Here is a 16,137-nt window from a genome sequence, read left to right on the forward strand (position 1 = left end):
GTAATTTTTTGTAAAAAGACACCAACACTCAATGTGGCGTGCTCTTGCACTTTCTTCTATGGCTGTAATAGATTCACTTGTCCATCTCATCTTCCTAGAGTCTATTGAAAATAGGCCTCCCGGATCTCGTGGTCTTTGGTGTGTTGGTCTGCCTTTAAAGCCAGTTCTATTTCCTGTGGAATATGGTTGCTTTCTAATTTTTGTTGCATCTTAAGAATTTGAGTAGCTGGAACATTTTTACAAGCATAAAAGTGTAGCCCAGAGTGGCGCTGCTGCTTTGGGAGTGAAGTGTGAAAGCCATGGCCTGTCGGCTTGAGATCTGCCATTCAGCAGCCTCAAGCCTAGGTATTCTAGCTCCAGATTTAGCTTTGCACAATGTTTGTCACAGCGCTTACGTTAATTGCCACATACTATCGGAATGCCCCATATGAGATCTTGAGCTATTTTGTTGCACCCATGTGAGCTTTCTAACATGGTCATATTTCAAAATCCCCAGATATAATTAATTCAGGAGCGAGAGTTTGATACTTATGCTCTAGTATGACTCTTTTCAGTTTCCTGGACAATCTCACTCTGGCTTTACCATCTGGGTCGGTGTATAGGTTACTAAAGAATGGGTAAATATAACCTAATTTTCCCTTGGCTCCCCGTGTCATTACGATGTGGGGATAGTGCCTGAAGGCACTGCATGGAACGTCTCAATTTTCTTCTATATTACAACGAAGACTCTAACGGGCCCTCTGATGTTCCCCTTGACTGTCTTTTTCAGATAAATCAATACGACAGTATTATTAAATTTAGCTCCAAATTTGAGACAACTGCTTTTCTTTGTTTTGAGGGACCAATACTCCCACCGAAGATCATGGAAATCCAGGATGATTAACAAGGTCAGGTAGACAAGAAGGGAAGACAAGGCTCTAGCCATACTTATTAACCAGAAATGTAGTCTTTTTTATTCTGTTTACTTTTGTTCATGAACACATAGTAAAGCTCATATCCTAAGCCATTTAATCACGCGACTGCCCTCTTACAGACTTGAGATGTAGAGGCTGAACATCCACCACTCAAAAGTAAAATGACATTCTAAAATTAAAAATAAGTGATGAAGAACGGTCAGAGACCAAATTGAAAGCTCCAGAGTTTAGACATGTGGCTTGGGGAATCTGAGGGTGGGTGATATAGTGTAAAGGGAGACTAGTTTCAGCTTCAACTGGCTTCCAACGTCATGTTTAAAGAAGAAGGAGTACTGGTTCTGGGAATGGCAGTAGAGCCAATCAGCAGTACTGTGTTACTGTCGACTTTTAGGGTGCTGAGTCTTGTGACAGCGGATTGTGGTTGAACATTTTCCAGTGCCAAGGTGCAATGGACTTGGGACATCCACTGGACCCACAAGTCCCCACTAACTACTGAGTAGCTACAATATAGGGTTAGAGTTCTACTGCACATTTAAACCTTTAGAGATTAAAAGAAATTCAGTAGTAAAAGCTCCCACACAGTAAGGTGTACAATGTAAGTCAAGCAGCACTGAAAACTCACCGCAAGCAAGTGTTTAAAATGTGCTGGTGGTTTGCAGTACCCGGCACCGGCACCTAATTGTAAACACCAGCACTGATGACAGTCTGCCAGATGGTGGTGCTGTTTGGGTAATTTAGAAATTAGCAGAACAACAGTTGTTTATTAATTCAATATACATTAAAAATGACTAATACCTGCTTCCCAAGCCGTTCCATTAGCTTTGGGGACCTGGAATAGTCTGAATTATCAAACTGTAGGAATGTGATTGTTAGTAGTTGTATAGTATTGTCACTGGCAGGGGCAATGGCTGTTGCAATATGCAAAGGCATCCTGACGATGGCCCTGGCATATTTTTTTTTTTTTTTTACAAATTAAGCACTACTACAAGCACAGTACTCAAGAATCATCTGTCCATCAAGTAATTCTCTGAATGTTGCAATAGCTTGCTGTTTGGTTATGATCACCTCGACTGAAGTCCTTGTGACTCCTGGAAATTTCATTCCCTTGATTCAAACTTTTATAGTTTAGGTCTAGCACAGTAAAAGGTCAGCCCTGAGGTTTTCAAAAAGCAACTCTTGGACAAAAGAAGAGGTTAAGAGCAAGCCAACTTGTTCGGAGTTGCAACTACAGCAACATCCTCATGTAGGATGGGGCCAGTCTGAGTGAATTCACATCCCCTACAACTGTTAGATGATATTCGCCATCGCCATTGATTCTTAGATGCTGCATGTTGGATAGGAATGGCCCCTGCATAAGTATGGAGAGAGTGCAGCCCTGCCCTATACTGTCACTGTAGATTTCTGACTTTTACCCTCAGGGAGCATACAACATACCTGCCTGCTTAGTAAGAAGTTTCCCGGCTATATTATCTGAGACCCCACATCCTAGATCTGAGGTTGGGAAACTTTGGTTCATAGGTGGTGGACTAATTAGAGAGCAGAACAGACATATCCATCTCTCTGTGTACTTGGGGGGGGGGGGTGATAACTGGCTCCTCTGTTTAAAAGTTCTCACAATCTCCCTTAGCTAGGTCTTTAAATCAATCTGGATTTCTGAAGCATGGCTAATCACAATCGAAGATATCCAGGCAGTGTGAGTCAAGCTGCTTGTGATGAATCAGTTGAACAATCAGGTCATGAGTCCCTTTCTGTATTCCTGAAGGGAGCGTGAGGTCCTGGGGTGGAGGCTGTTCCAGGACTTCACAGCGAGGTATGAGAAGGAGTGTCCTCCACTGCTACTTCAGCGGATACAGGGGGCATGAGCTGAGGGAAAGGGAGGTGGAGCGCAGGTGTCTGGAGGGTTGGTGGAAGCTCAGGTAGTGGTTGAGGCACGCTGGTCCTGGATTGTGCAGGGCCTTGTAGGCCCAGGTCACAGTCGACTTGGCACCGCTTATAGGCGGGAACAATTGGAGATTTTTTAGGTGAGGGGTGATATGGGTCCATCTGGGAAGGTCGAGAGTTAGTCTGGCCACTGAGTTCTGTATGGTCTGCAGTCTTTTCAAGAGGGATGTGGTGATTCCGGAGTAGAGTGTACTGCCATAGTCCAGGCAACTAGTGGAAGAGGGCTTGAGTGACGGTTCGTCTGGTGCTGACTGTGAGCCATTTGAAGATATTACGGAGTATGCGAAGAGTGAGGATGCAGACAGAGGAGACTGCGTTGATCTGGTTTTTCATGGTGAGCTTGCTATCCAGGATGATGCAGAGGTTTCAGGCGTGGTCAGTCAGAGGGTGGGTGAGGGTCTTAGTTCAGCAGGGCACCAGGAGTTGTTGCATGGAGAGGCATTGTTACTGCAATATCAGTACTTCTGTTTTGTCTGTGTTAAGTTTCAGGCAGTTGTTTTGCATCCAGTTGGCGATGCTGGTCATGAACCGGAGGCAGTTGGTCCTTGTGGTAGACGGGTCACCTGATAGAACGAAGATGAGCTGGGTGTCATCTACGTAAGATATGATAAAAGACACAAAAAAGGGCTCGGACAGCACACCTGAAGTCACTATTTAGTCAGCAAATAAACATCACATCAATGGGCATGAATTTCTCCCATTCAAACACCAATCAGAATATTAACCGTAACAGTAACAATCAAAATATAAGGATCAAAGGCATGTAGCAGTCTTGATAGTCTTTATTACAATATATGTTGTGTATTGAAGTTGTCCTCTCCTGCACAGTGTATAAGGTGATATCCAACTAACAGCAATTACAATGAGTGGTCAAAACCAGGATAAGTTCCGACCTAATGGCGGTACCCCCCCCCCGCGGTCACTATACGTCCGATTTTGTGTCTTTTGTCATATGCACACCTTGTGTGCAATTAACACCGTGGGGTAGTGGGTGTTGTTAGGGCTAATTGAGCACCCATCTTCCAATTTGTGATTACGCGATACATGAATTCCACGTTTATATTGTACTAGCTAATACAGTGAGGTCAACGAATGTGAGGATGTTTCTCTTTTAAAAGAACACTACTACCCACCTTTGTGATGCTACGTAAGATATGATGTTCAGTCCGTTGGTTCAGACAATGTTGACCATGGGTAAGGGGGGGCCATAGAGGTGAACAGAGTCAGGCTGTGGGGTCAACTTTGAGGGACGCTGCACATGATGTTCTTGGGTTTCGAGGTGAAATATGTATTCTGTGGGTTCTTCCGGTGACAATTCATTTGAGGGCATCCTCTTGGATTCCGATCTGATGAAGCCTCTTGATAGGCTGTGATGGGACATGGTGTCGAATGCTGCTGAGAGGTCGATGAGGATCAAGGCATCCGTTTCTCCCTGGTCTAAGAAGGATATGAGGTAGTCGGTCGCTGCGTTCATGGCGGTTTCAGTGCTGTAGTTTATACAGATTGGGATGGGTCCAAAAGATCGTTTTTTGCCAGGTATTCTGTGAGTTGGCAGTTGATGGCCTATTTGAGGACCTTGGCGGCGAAGGGAAGCAGAGAGATGGGTTGGTAGTTCTTGAGCTCATTGGGGGTCAGAGAGTCGGAGGATGGTTTCTTCAGGAGAGGTTTGACTCTAGCGTGTTTCCATTCTTCTGGGAAGGTCACCGAGGCGATGGATGTGTTGAAGGTAGGGCTGAGTTTGTTGCTGATGCTCTTGTTTCCGAGGTTGGACATGTGGTGCAGGCAATGGTCCAGAACTCATATTCATGTGGGTTTTGAGTGTATGGTGTATGTGCCCTCGTGAGTGATGCCGGAACAGTGTGGAGCCAGTAAGTGTGTTTGGTTGGGTACAGTAGGGAATTGATTTAGAGTTCCCTGTGAGTATTGGAACACAAGATGGTGAAGGGCTATGCACAAGGCTGCCCAAGACTTTGTTTACCTGAAAGCCTGCATTTTTACATTCATCCCTATCCGACATTGTCTTACAGTAGAGGTATACAGTGTCCTCTTTGTGGAGGTACTGGCTTCTGCTCTCTGTTTACTTGCAGTTCCACCACCTTACTGCTTTCAGCCCCACCCCTCTTCCTGCTGATCTGAGACATAACAAATGTGGCCTCACTGAGTACGATGCACATAGATACCTGAAATAGGTTGCAACCAGCTCAGGAAAGGCTCCTGTAGACCATCACTCTGCCATACACTGATCTTGCAGAATCTGGCTGGAGGAGACCACCAAGGATTATACCACCACTGATGGGTCAGCTACACAGTTAAGAAAAGGTCTCCCTTGTTATTTCAGTGCCCCAGACACACTTACTGGCACAATTGGTTGTGAGGATCCCGCCACTGACCAATGTGGTGGAGATGATGAAGACATACAGAGGTATAATCTACATGACTGCTGCCTTACTGGGGACTGAGCCCCTTTGAAGACCACCCTGTATAGGTGCAGCTGGACTGCCTTGGAAGAAGGTGAGCCTGTTTGCTGTCAAGATTAGTGCTGGATTGTCCCTGCAGTGCTAGAGCCGTCCTAGAAGAAGAGAACAACTATTCAGCTGTTTACAAGGACCTGTGGGAGCACTGCGAGGTCTACGCTGCTCGAGGAGACATGGCTGCCAACTGCTGAGCTAAAAGAAGAACCACAACCTTCTGGCCTTATCCCGGGAATGGCTCAAAGCTTACAGTGTCCTGTGTGGAGACCCTTTTGTCCCCCCCCCCAATCCAGTGTGCCTGTGGTCATCTCAAGAGACTTTGAAAATTACTTGAATGTCATCTCTTGGGCTATAAATAGAGATATAGCTAGATGATGCCTTGTAGAGTTCAACCCCACAGCCCGTTTGCAACTTCATTGCATGTGTGAGGAGAGGTCAGCCTCTGGAGTCCCAACTTGTGAACTGTCCTTGCTCTCCACCTGCCCTTGGCCACTTATTTGTTAGCATAGGAACATGTCGGCCGCTATATGGGGATGACACTTCTTTATTATTTCACTGTAACCACAATCAGCAGTTAAGAAATTAAGCTTTTATTCTTAAAACCACTGAAAGGCAAGGGAATCCGGCAGCATAAACACTGGATTCTCGGCATATATACGGACGCCGATGTAGAAGGACATAGACCTCAGAGCTCCTTCGTGGCCAGCTGTGGGAGACCCCTACGGCCTAATCGGTGGCAGAATACCTGGTGCTGCTGTGAGGTGAATGCCGGTGAGCGCAGCTGCAGCGGAGCAGAGTCATTTGTAAATTCCCGCTTGGCTGGTGTTCCGACAGTGGCGACCCAAGATGGTGGCCGCGAGTTGCTGAAGCGACCTCTGCGGACTGTGGCACTGTGGATGCGGCAGACTGCTACTGAGCAGTGGTGACGAGTTTCGGACCTGCTCACGAGCTGGAGAGTGCGCAGATTGGGGACAATACAGGCGATGGTAGGACACACTGCGGGGACTGTGTATCAGGACCCGGCACTGGGAGGGGACCCCAAGATGGCGGATATGCGGACGGGGAGAGAGACCTGGTGAGCGCGCAAACGGCCGGAGACTGCGGCGCTGAACTGTGGCTGGCTGCAGCTAAGCGGGTGACATATCGTGCCCATGGTGCTGCCTGAGACTGTTGTGGAGCGGCAGACGGAAGCGCAGAGAAGGCACCTGAGGCAGTGAGACTGGCTGCTACTGGGAACTTAGATGTGCACAAACAGATTTGCACTGGAGGGGACCTCAAAATGGCGGCCCTTACTGGCGGCGAGAGAATCGGCCGAGGCTGATGGTGAGACTACTGGTCCGCTTACTGGAGGGGCAGAAACTGATAGGGCGGCGGCTGAGGCATGCAGGTGGCCCCGCTGTGCAAGACGATAAGAAGTGGTGCGGGCGTTTGGGACTCCCCGGGCCTCATGTGTGCTGCTGCCTGACCCCAAAATGGCGGACCTGGGACACTCGCCTACGTTGTGGTGAGGACGTGTAGCTCTGGGCCACGCATAGAGGAGTAACGGCGCTCTGCCGGAGTGCCTGGGTCGGTTGCAGGCACCTGAGGACAGTAAACTGAAGTGAGGTGGATGGTCCTGGTGCCTGGAGTTGCGAGGGACTGGCTGAGCAGGGGAGCAGTGGCGCGAACAGAGTGAAGTGAGCGCTGCAGATTAGGATTGCAGCAAGACTAGAGTGGCTTCCCGAGGAGAAGGTATAACTGCAGGTACATAGAGGAGGTGTAATTACATAGAGGCGGGGCGGCGGATAGCCGGGGCCGCCTGGGGGTGCTTGACTGCCCGGCACTGGGAGGACTACAGGAGTGACAGGGCGTCAGGGGGCATTGGTGGACAAGGTGCAGCCCTTCCGGACCAGAACCTTGCTGCAGGGCTACACGAAAGGAGTAGAATGAGAACTGACACGGCAGACTACCTGGGAGTGCGGTGCGGCTGACTACAAAACTGGCGCACACTCTGGATCACAGAGGCGTGAGCTTACTTGCTGAGAGGTACTTGAGGCACAATCCCCTCTGACAAAGTTTGTATATAGGGTCGCTTGAACAGGGAACTTGAGTGGAGCGAACAGCACCAACTGGGAGAGACTGCTGGGCCAGTGATGGGCAGGGTGTCAAAGAAAAAGGGGTTTGAGGTGCTACACTTGGACGAGTCGGAGCAGCACACAGAAGACGAGGATGGTGACTTTGGGAGACGGAGACCGGGACGATCTGGGGACCCTACACTGGGAGAAATTATGCAGGCCATCGTGGCCTGGCGGGAGGCACTAGAGAAGAGGATGGACGCCATTGGCTTGGATCTCACCCTACTAAAGGACAATCACCGGAAGCTCAAGGAGAGAGTGGCGACCCACGAAACCAATATGAAAGACATCCCGGATACCATGGCCGCCTTGCGACAATCTTTGAATGAGGTAACGCATAGAGTCAAAGTGCTGGAAGTATGATCAGTGGACAGTGAAGGACGCTCCCGCCGCAATAATCTCCGCATAGTGGGAGTCCCGGAGCGTGAGAAGGTGGCAGATGCGGTCCGGTACTTTGAAGCATGGCTGAAAACAGAGGTAGCTCCGGAGGGTCTATCCCCATTTTTTGCACTGGAGCGAGCGCACAGGGTCCCGGCTCGCCCGCCTAAACCTGGAGCTCCACCTCGGCCAATGGCGGTGAGACTGTTACATTATCGCGACCGAGACTTTTTGCTACAGAGGCCTTGAGAGCAACAGAATTTGCAGATAGGGAACAGCAAGGTGTTGATATTCCCGGATTACACCAGGGAGGTCCAGCGTCAAAGGTCATCCTTCCTGTTTGTTAATCGAAAGTTGCGGCAGCTCCATCTCTCCTACGCCATGCTATTTCCGGCTTGCCAGCGGGTGACTGCAGATGAGAAAACACACTTCTTTCTTACGCCGCAGGCGGCGTGGGACTGGCTGGAAGGCCGCGGTGGCGCGGCTGCACGCACCCCTCGGGCGGCCTCCCCGCGAGAACAACTGGTGGGCACACAGCCGAAGCAGAGACCTACCTCTCCAGTGCATCAGCGCCAGGAGCGAGACAGTGCAGTTCAGGCGGTGGCGGCCATCAGCCAGGGCGTAGTTAGTCCGGCCAGTAATGATACGGACGTGGAGAGGAGGGGAACAGAGAGCCCATGATCAGGCAGCAGCCTGGGCCGACCAGTGGAATTGGGCGAGGTCAGGAAAGCTATAAAGCGTATGGCCAAGAACAAACCGCTGGGTACTGATGGGTTTCCATCCGAGTTCTATGTAACATATGTAGATATACTGGCCCCACACCTGGTGACCCTTTATAATCGGTCGAAACAGAATGGATATCTACCTAGCTTGACAAGGGAGGTAGTAATCGTACAGCTCCTTAAACCGGGCAAGCCGGAGTGGGACCGCACAGCATATCGCCCCCTGACGATGTTAAACATGGACTATAAGATCTTGAGCAGTATCTTGGGCGGTCGCCTGATGGCACATATGACAACTCTGGTGCATGGGTACCAGGCTGGGTTTATCCCTACCCGGAACACGGCCATGAACATCCGGAGACTGTGTCAATTGCTGCACGAGACGGCGCAGAGGGAGATGAGGCGGGTGTCCTATCGATAGACATTGAAAAAGCTTTCAATAGCTTAGAGTGGCCATATCCGTTTAGGGTTCTGAGGGCCTTTGGCCTAGGTGAAGGATTTGTGACCTGGACGAAGATTCTGTATAATCGCTCGATGGCCAGGTTCGGACGTTGGGGGGTGATTTAAGCGGCTTGCGATGTAGGCAGGGGGACGAGACAGGGCTGCCCGCTGTCTCCTCTCCTGTTTGCCCTGGCAATGGAGCCTTTGGCAGCTCACGCACGGACGGGGAGACACTACAGGGGCTTGGAGGGGATGGGTCAGATGCACTACATTGCTCTGTATGCTGATGATTTATTAATGTTCCTGGCCAATGCTGCGGACGAGTTGCGAGGTGCTCGGGAATTGCTGGAGAGGCTTGGGGAAGTGGCAGGGCTCAAAGTCAATTGGGCTAAGACCCGTCTATTCCCGGTACAAGGGGGAAGGGGAGATCCTCCTGAGGGACTCGATGTGCGCTGGGAAGGCAGATGCTTGCCTTATTTAGGGGTCCGAATTTATCATGAGGCTGCTGATTTATTTGAGGGAAACGTAGGGCGGGCCCTGCAGACTACCAAGAGTAATCTTGATTTCTGGGGGTCTCTACCTTTATCGGTTGCAGGACGAGTGGCATTGCTAAAAAATGATAACCCTGCCTCGCCTGCTTTACTACTTTGGTACACTACCACTTTGGGTGCCTGTGAAAAACTTTGCTCAACTAAACTCAATGGTTACGAGATTTCTGTGGGGCTCAGGAAGGTGTAGAGTGGCTTTGAATACTAGACAGTAGGGGGGCTTTGGAGTACCTGATTTTGAGTTTATTATCATGCGGCTCAGTTCCAATGGTTCGCGCAGTGGATGGCGGGGAAACTGGGCGTAGAGGTGGACCAGAGAGGTAGGGACTTGGGGCTTCGCCACCTGACTAGGATTCTGCTCCAGCTTCTGGTGCGGGAAAGAGAGGTGTCCAGAGATCTATGGGTCCTGCGGCAATGCTGGAATAGGGCCCTACGACAAACTAAAACGGGCCCTGCATATGCGGCTGAGATTCCAGTGTGGCTCTGTGAGGAGTTGCCTCATGGGGGGGATTGGCAGAGACTGCGGGAATGGGAGGAACTGGGGATCTTCTCCATTGGGGATCTATATGAGGATGGTACCCTCTTACCATTTCAAGACCTCATGGAAAGACATGAACTGCCTGCTCAGGATTTTGTTTTGCATGTGGCATTGATGGCTGCTGTGCATCAACACTGGAAAAAAGGAATGGAGGAACCTCAGATCTTCCTCCCTTCTCAATACGTGGTCACCTCCGCGGGTAAGATCAAGGCGGTTACATGACTCTATAGGAGACAGACGCAGAGTTCAGACGCTCCCTTAGAAGGGCTGCGCGTCAAATGGGAGGCGGGCCTGGGGACGCCTATAGAGGCAAAGCCATGGGAGATGCTGCTGGAGCGAGCATGGAAATGCTCCCGGAATGCGAGATTCCAGCTAATACAATTCTATGTGTTTCATCGGGCGTACCTCACTCCTCACAAAATCAATGAATTCTTTGGCTCCCACACTGCCTGCCCGCGATGCAGACTGGAAAATGCAGCGTTTATGCACATGTTCTGGGATTGCCCACTGCTCCACGGGTTCTGGGGGGGAGGTCCTGACCAAACTGAAGGAGGTGACAGAAAGGGAGCTGCAGCTTACTCCAGGTGTCTCTCTGCTTCACTGGTTCCCCCACACTGCCCGCAACAAGACCACCAGCAAATTCCTGGACTTGGGGTTAGTCCTGGCTAAAAGGGAAATCACTAGCCATTGGAAGGCAGTCACAGCCCCCAACACTGTGCGATGGCTGGGAGACCTTATAAAGTGGGCGGACTGTGAAGGGACTCTCCGGCTTCAGATGGCTCGAAGAACTGACAATTATAGATTATTGGACACGGCAAGAGCCTGGGGTGGCAATGGTGGATCTTCTTAAAAACCCGACTGATGGAGATGACTGATCTCCCCAGGTGTGGGGGACTCCCTTCACTGCATGGGAACACAACCACAGGCGAAAGGGTGGGAGAGTAGATGGGGGGATGACTACAGTGGGTGCATCCTCCTAGATGGGACATTGATTACTGCCTTGGGGAATCCAGCAAAAGTGATAGGAATACATTTTGTGCAACAAGTGCGCTGTAAGGGAGAGCGACATGTCTAATGGGAGGGGGTGGGGTTAATGGGGGGGGGGGGGGGGGGGGGAGACCAGGGGAGGGAGGGAGTGGGGTAGGGGGGTTGTGTTCTTAGTTGTTTGGTAAGGCGGATTGGTGCACGCAGTAAACGCATAACTCTGAGGCAGAATGGATCGGCCCCTCCGGACTACGACACAAGTCAGATGAGATGTGACTCCTGCACCTGATGAATAATTCTCCTAGTATAGAAGGGGACGAAGACATGGAAGATCAAGTAGGATGCGGGACTAGGATTTGTTGTAGTCCCACGGGGCTGCATGATTGTGTGATTATATATATTGCCCTACAGCACATGACAATGATATACTTGTATGAAATGTGAAAAATGAATAAAATCTGTTTAAAAAAAATAATTAACACTGGATTCTCCTTTCATCAGGCCGCAGCTGTACTCTTTCACCACTCAGCTGCTCCTGAAGAACCGTGTAAATCTGCACATTTGACTGTCTAGATTTGTGGATTCAGTTTTGCAGATAGAGTATTCAGAAGCTCAATAGTAAAGCACTGACGCATTGGTCTAACATTACCAAAGGCCTAATGTTTTTAGAAACATTTTGATTCAGTACTCTAAATAGACAGGTATTAGCAAGCACTGGATTCCACAGTTACTGTCTGTTTGATATGTGTTATTTAGTTTAGTTGTTGTGCTTATAAGTAAAGCACTGACAGGTCAGTTATTTATTACTGGCTATTTTACTGTTTCATGTTTTTTTATTATAAGTTTTGGATTGCCTACGATGTCCACAGAAGATAATCAAATCACTTAAAACGCCTAAATCCACATTTGCAAAAACTTCGAAAAGATTTTATGAGTACATTTCATTCTCTAAGGAAGTCTCAACTGTTGGGCTACATCGATCGAATGTGCGTTAGAATTTATATAACAAAAGGGCCTTTAGAAGTTGGTGACAAGAAAAGTGCAGTGCGGAAGAAATAGAATTTACATGAAATCTTGGATGCAGTTATTATATAAAATGCAGATCCTTTCCTTAACTGCCAGATTTTGTCAAGCATATGTTACACATTTCAATGGTAATCTTTGTATTCTTAACAAAAAGTAAAAACAACGAATTCCATGATCAAGATACCAGGTTAAAAGTGATTTGGGTATTTTCAAAATCCAGGATGTGACAATTAACTTGTACTTTTCCTTTCTTGAACAAAAGCCAATATTTAGGCCAGACCGAATGCAGCCCACCAGCGATTTTAACAGACTTTTTAATTGCAGCATAGGCATACCCTCCAAAACATCCTGTTGTATTTGAAATATCTACAATGCATAGAAGTAAATTCTGGAAAAAACAATATTGTCCCTTTATTTATCAAAACACTTCAAAACGCATTAAGGGGCATATGTACAAACCTTTTTAACAACCGCAAACTGGCTGATTCGCAGAATCGGCCCGTTTGCGAACACAAAAAGGCTTTTTGGCATTTACAAAACCCAAATAGTGATTTGGTAAACTTGTTATCAAATAGATATTTGGATTTTGCAATTCGCCATTAGGAAGGGGTGTGTTAAGGGCAAAGGAAATTGTATGATCCCCTATTTTTTGCACATTACCCTTGAAACAGGATAAGGTCTGAGACCGAGCATAAATATATAGAGAAAACATTAAAGGTGCAAGCAGGCAACCCTGCTTATCACAATAATAGGCATAAATTCTAGCCGAAAGGCCTTGGTCCCCACCTAGGAGCCTCTTACACCAGGTGAAAGAGCATAATAGTATGATTAGCTGTAGTAAATTCTCAGGTATGCCTACAAAAACAAATTCCAAAGCATTTGTCAACCCACACTGTTAAACACGGTGGAAAAGTCTATAAAGACAGCATAAACAAATTGACCATGAATGGAGACATATTTTTCTAAAATCAATTGGTACATAGCTATAATGTCCAAAGTGCAACAATTTTTCCTAAAACCTACTTGTTCAATAGGAATTATCTTATTCTCTGCCAATCTTGCAGATGTTAAAGAATACCTTTAGTGAATATCCTCTCAACAGAATTGAGTAAGGCAATCTGCCTGTAACTGCTTGGTAAATTACAAGAGCTCTTTTTGTGCAACGGCACAATGATACCCTGGTCCAGGATTCTGGGATTACTCAGTAAGGTAGAAGTACCAAAACAAGGAGGTTAAAAAAAATAGACCAGGTACTGAGATTTGTATCTTGTGGAAGTCCCACTGTCCCCAAAGATCTTGCACCTGTGAATGAAACCTGCAATCTATTCAGTTGAGGGTGACCATTTACAAGATTAGTGACTACAGGAAAATATTTGGATGTTAGCAAGATATCAGAGCAACAGAGTTAGATGCATAAAAATCAGTGATATAGTTAACCCAATCACCATCTTTGATTGGAATTGGCATCGATGTAATGGATGTAATTTGAAAGAGCTCCGTCCAGGGCCAGCTTATAATCCTTCCTATCCAGTAGCCCATTGACCTCACTCTACAGCATCAGGACTACTTTACTACCCTGGCGATAGATAGGTGATGTTTTCCAAGGGACTGAGGCCTGTAGGAGCGGGTCGATCTGTGAGCCTCAATGTAGGAAAGTGAATGACGACGGGCCTGCATTGGAATGGCCTATCGCTACTGGTGCCTTTGGGGACTGTGACACGATCACGGCATCATCCCTGCGGAAGAGCTGGCCCTGGGGACTTTTCAGCCTTGGGGAATGTGCCCTGCAGCAAGCAGAGGAGGCTTAGAGAATGCCCCCTAACAAGGTATGGGCTCACTGAAGATTGATAAGAAGGTCAGGAAAGTGTGGTGGAGGCGATAGACGCACTTAGAGGCTCTTCGGCGCCCAGCCTTGACAGGTTCTCCGCAGATTTTTAGAAAGCATATAAAGATGGGCTAGTTCCGAGATTGATAGAGGTATATTCGGAAGCGCTCGAAGTCGGCATTCTCCCCCCAACATTAAGGGAAGCTGTTATCATCCTTCTCTCCAAGCCCGGCAAGGACCCCTCACTCTGCTGCTCCTACCGGCCATGATCTCTGCTGAATCTAGATTATAAAATTGTTGCCAAAGTAATTGCCATTCGGTTGTCTTTATTGATGGAGTATATTATTTCACTGGCGCAATCTGGCTTCATCCCCCATAGGTCTACTTCCCTTAATCTACGCACTTTGTTTGCAGTATTACATAGGATAGACCCTGCCACACAGGCCGCCGCGGTATTGCTCGACGCTGAGAAGGCATTCGACTCCCTGAAGTGGCCTTTCTTCCTCACTGTTATGCATCGTATGGGTATGCCTGAGTGCTTCGTCTCTACCGCTGCCCTGCTATACACGGAGCCTACCACTACATTGCGCCTAAGTGGCACTATTTCCCAGCCATTCCGTCTGTCCCGCGGCACCCGACAGGGCTGCCCCCTGTCCCTATTATTTTTCATCTCAGCGATGGATTCATTGGTGCGGCACTTTCATGAGAAACATCTACACCGTGGCTTACAGTTTCGCACCGGCCCTCTCTTGATGTCATTATATGCTGATGACACCGTTCTCTATGTTCGACAACCCCACCTTAATCTCGAACCACTCATCAGAAAAATCATTCGTTTTGGCAGCTTCTCCAATCTTTGCATCAACGGGCATAAGTCAGTGATCTTTCCATTAACTAGTAGCACAACTACATGGGACATCGAGTTACCAATGGAATGGGGTCATGATGTGGTTAAATATCTCGGGATTTAGATACTACCTCCATCATCAGGCTAAACTATGGCCAAGCAATTAGCGCATTGGAAACACTGGTCGATAGATGTTGCGGCTGCCTTTGTCAATGGCCGGTAGAGTGGCCATTATCAAAATGGTAGTTCTCCCGCGGTTTTTGTATCTTTTTAATAAAATTTCCATTGCTCTTACCCAGTCCTTTTTTGCACAACTGCGCCAACTCCTTTTTCGTTTGGTATGGGGTGACAAGCATCCACGGGTGAGTTGGAGAGTTCTGACACTGCCGTTGGAGAGAGGCGGACTGGGGGTTCCAGATATGTATCTCTACTATTTGACAGCACAGTGTTGTTACTCCTATGCTTGGTACCACCCAGACGCCCGAATCCCTTATTTGAAGCCAGATGCTGACCTGGTTCTGCCGCAGAGCTTGTCTGCAATACTACCTTAAGGGATCCCAAGAGACCCACGGGATATTCAGACAGTTTCCACCACTAGTTGGGCGTGGGATAAGTTGTGTAGGCTATTGGGGATGGGCCTACTATATTCCCCCGCACTGCCACTTCCGAATCCCACTTGGCTTCCTATCACAGGTGAGGTTTTGGTAAAACGCACGTTAGCTAAATTTCAGATTACTACAGTTGGTGATCTTTTTCCCGATAATCATGTTTTCTCGGTGTCGGACGAGGATCGGTTTCAGGACTGCTCCTTTATGGACGTCTTTGTGTTGTGACGTATGCTTTCTCTGTTGCGAGCTACCTTCCCTACGTTTCCAATTGCTCCTGAACCGGTAACTCCACTGTCGTTATTAATTGAGAGTCCGTCGGGTGCTCATTTGGTTTCCAAAATGTATAGGCAGTGCATATTGGACCTTCCTTTTTCTGATGTTAAGGCCCGTACGGCATGGGAACGTGATCTGGGCCATTCTATAGCGGATGACCAATGTTGCCGTGTCACGAAGGAGGTGTCACTGACCAGTAGGCATAAGCTGTTACATTTCAAATTTCTCCGCAGGATGTACCATACCCCGGCTTGGTCGCACAAGATGGACCCCTGTAGGTCCCACCACTGTCAGAAATGCCACGCTCCACACGCTGACTTCGCTCACCTATCCGGGGCCCTGCACAAAGTTGCAGCAATATTGGGTGCAGATACACGCCACGCCAGGAGACATACTTTCTATGACGCTAGTACCCACTCCCGAAATTGCGCTGTTGGGATATGTGACAAACTTCCCCAAAAAAGTCAGAAAACTTGCTGCATTGGGATTTCTACTAGCCAAGTGGGA

General features: G+C 48.2%; 1 protein-coding gene across 3 annotated transcripts in view; it reads right to left on the reverse strand.

The window, feature by feature from the left end:
* ABCD4 (ATP binding cassette subfamily D member 4) overlaps window positions 1-16,137 on the reverse strand; it is a 214,238-nt gene that overhangs the window by 191,146 nt on the left and 6,955 nt on the right. The gene's annotated exons all lie outside the window — the stretch shown is intronic.

The sequence above is a fragment of the Lissotriton vulgaris genome, chromosome 9 (assembly GCF_964263255.1).
Source record: "Lissotriton vulgaris chromosome 9, aLisVul1.2, whole genome shotgun sequence".
In the NCBI taxonomy this organism is placed as follows: domain Eukaryota; kingdom Metazoa; phylum Chordata; class Amphibia; order Caudata; family Salamandridae; genus Lissotriton; species Lissotriton vulgaris.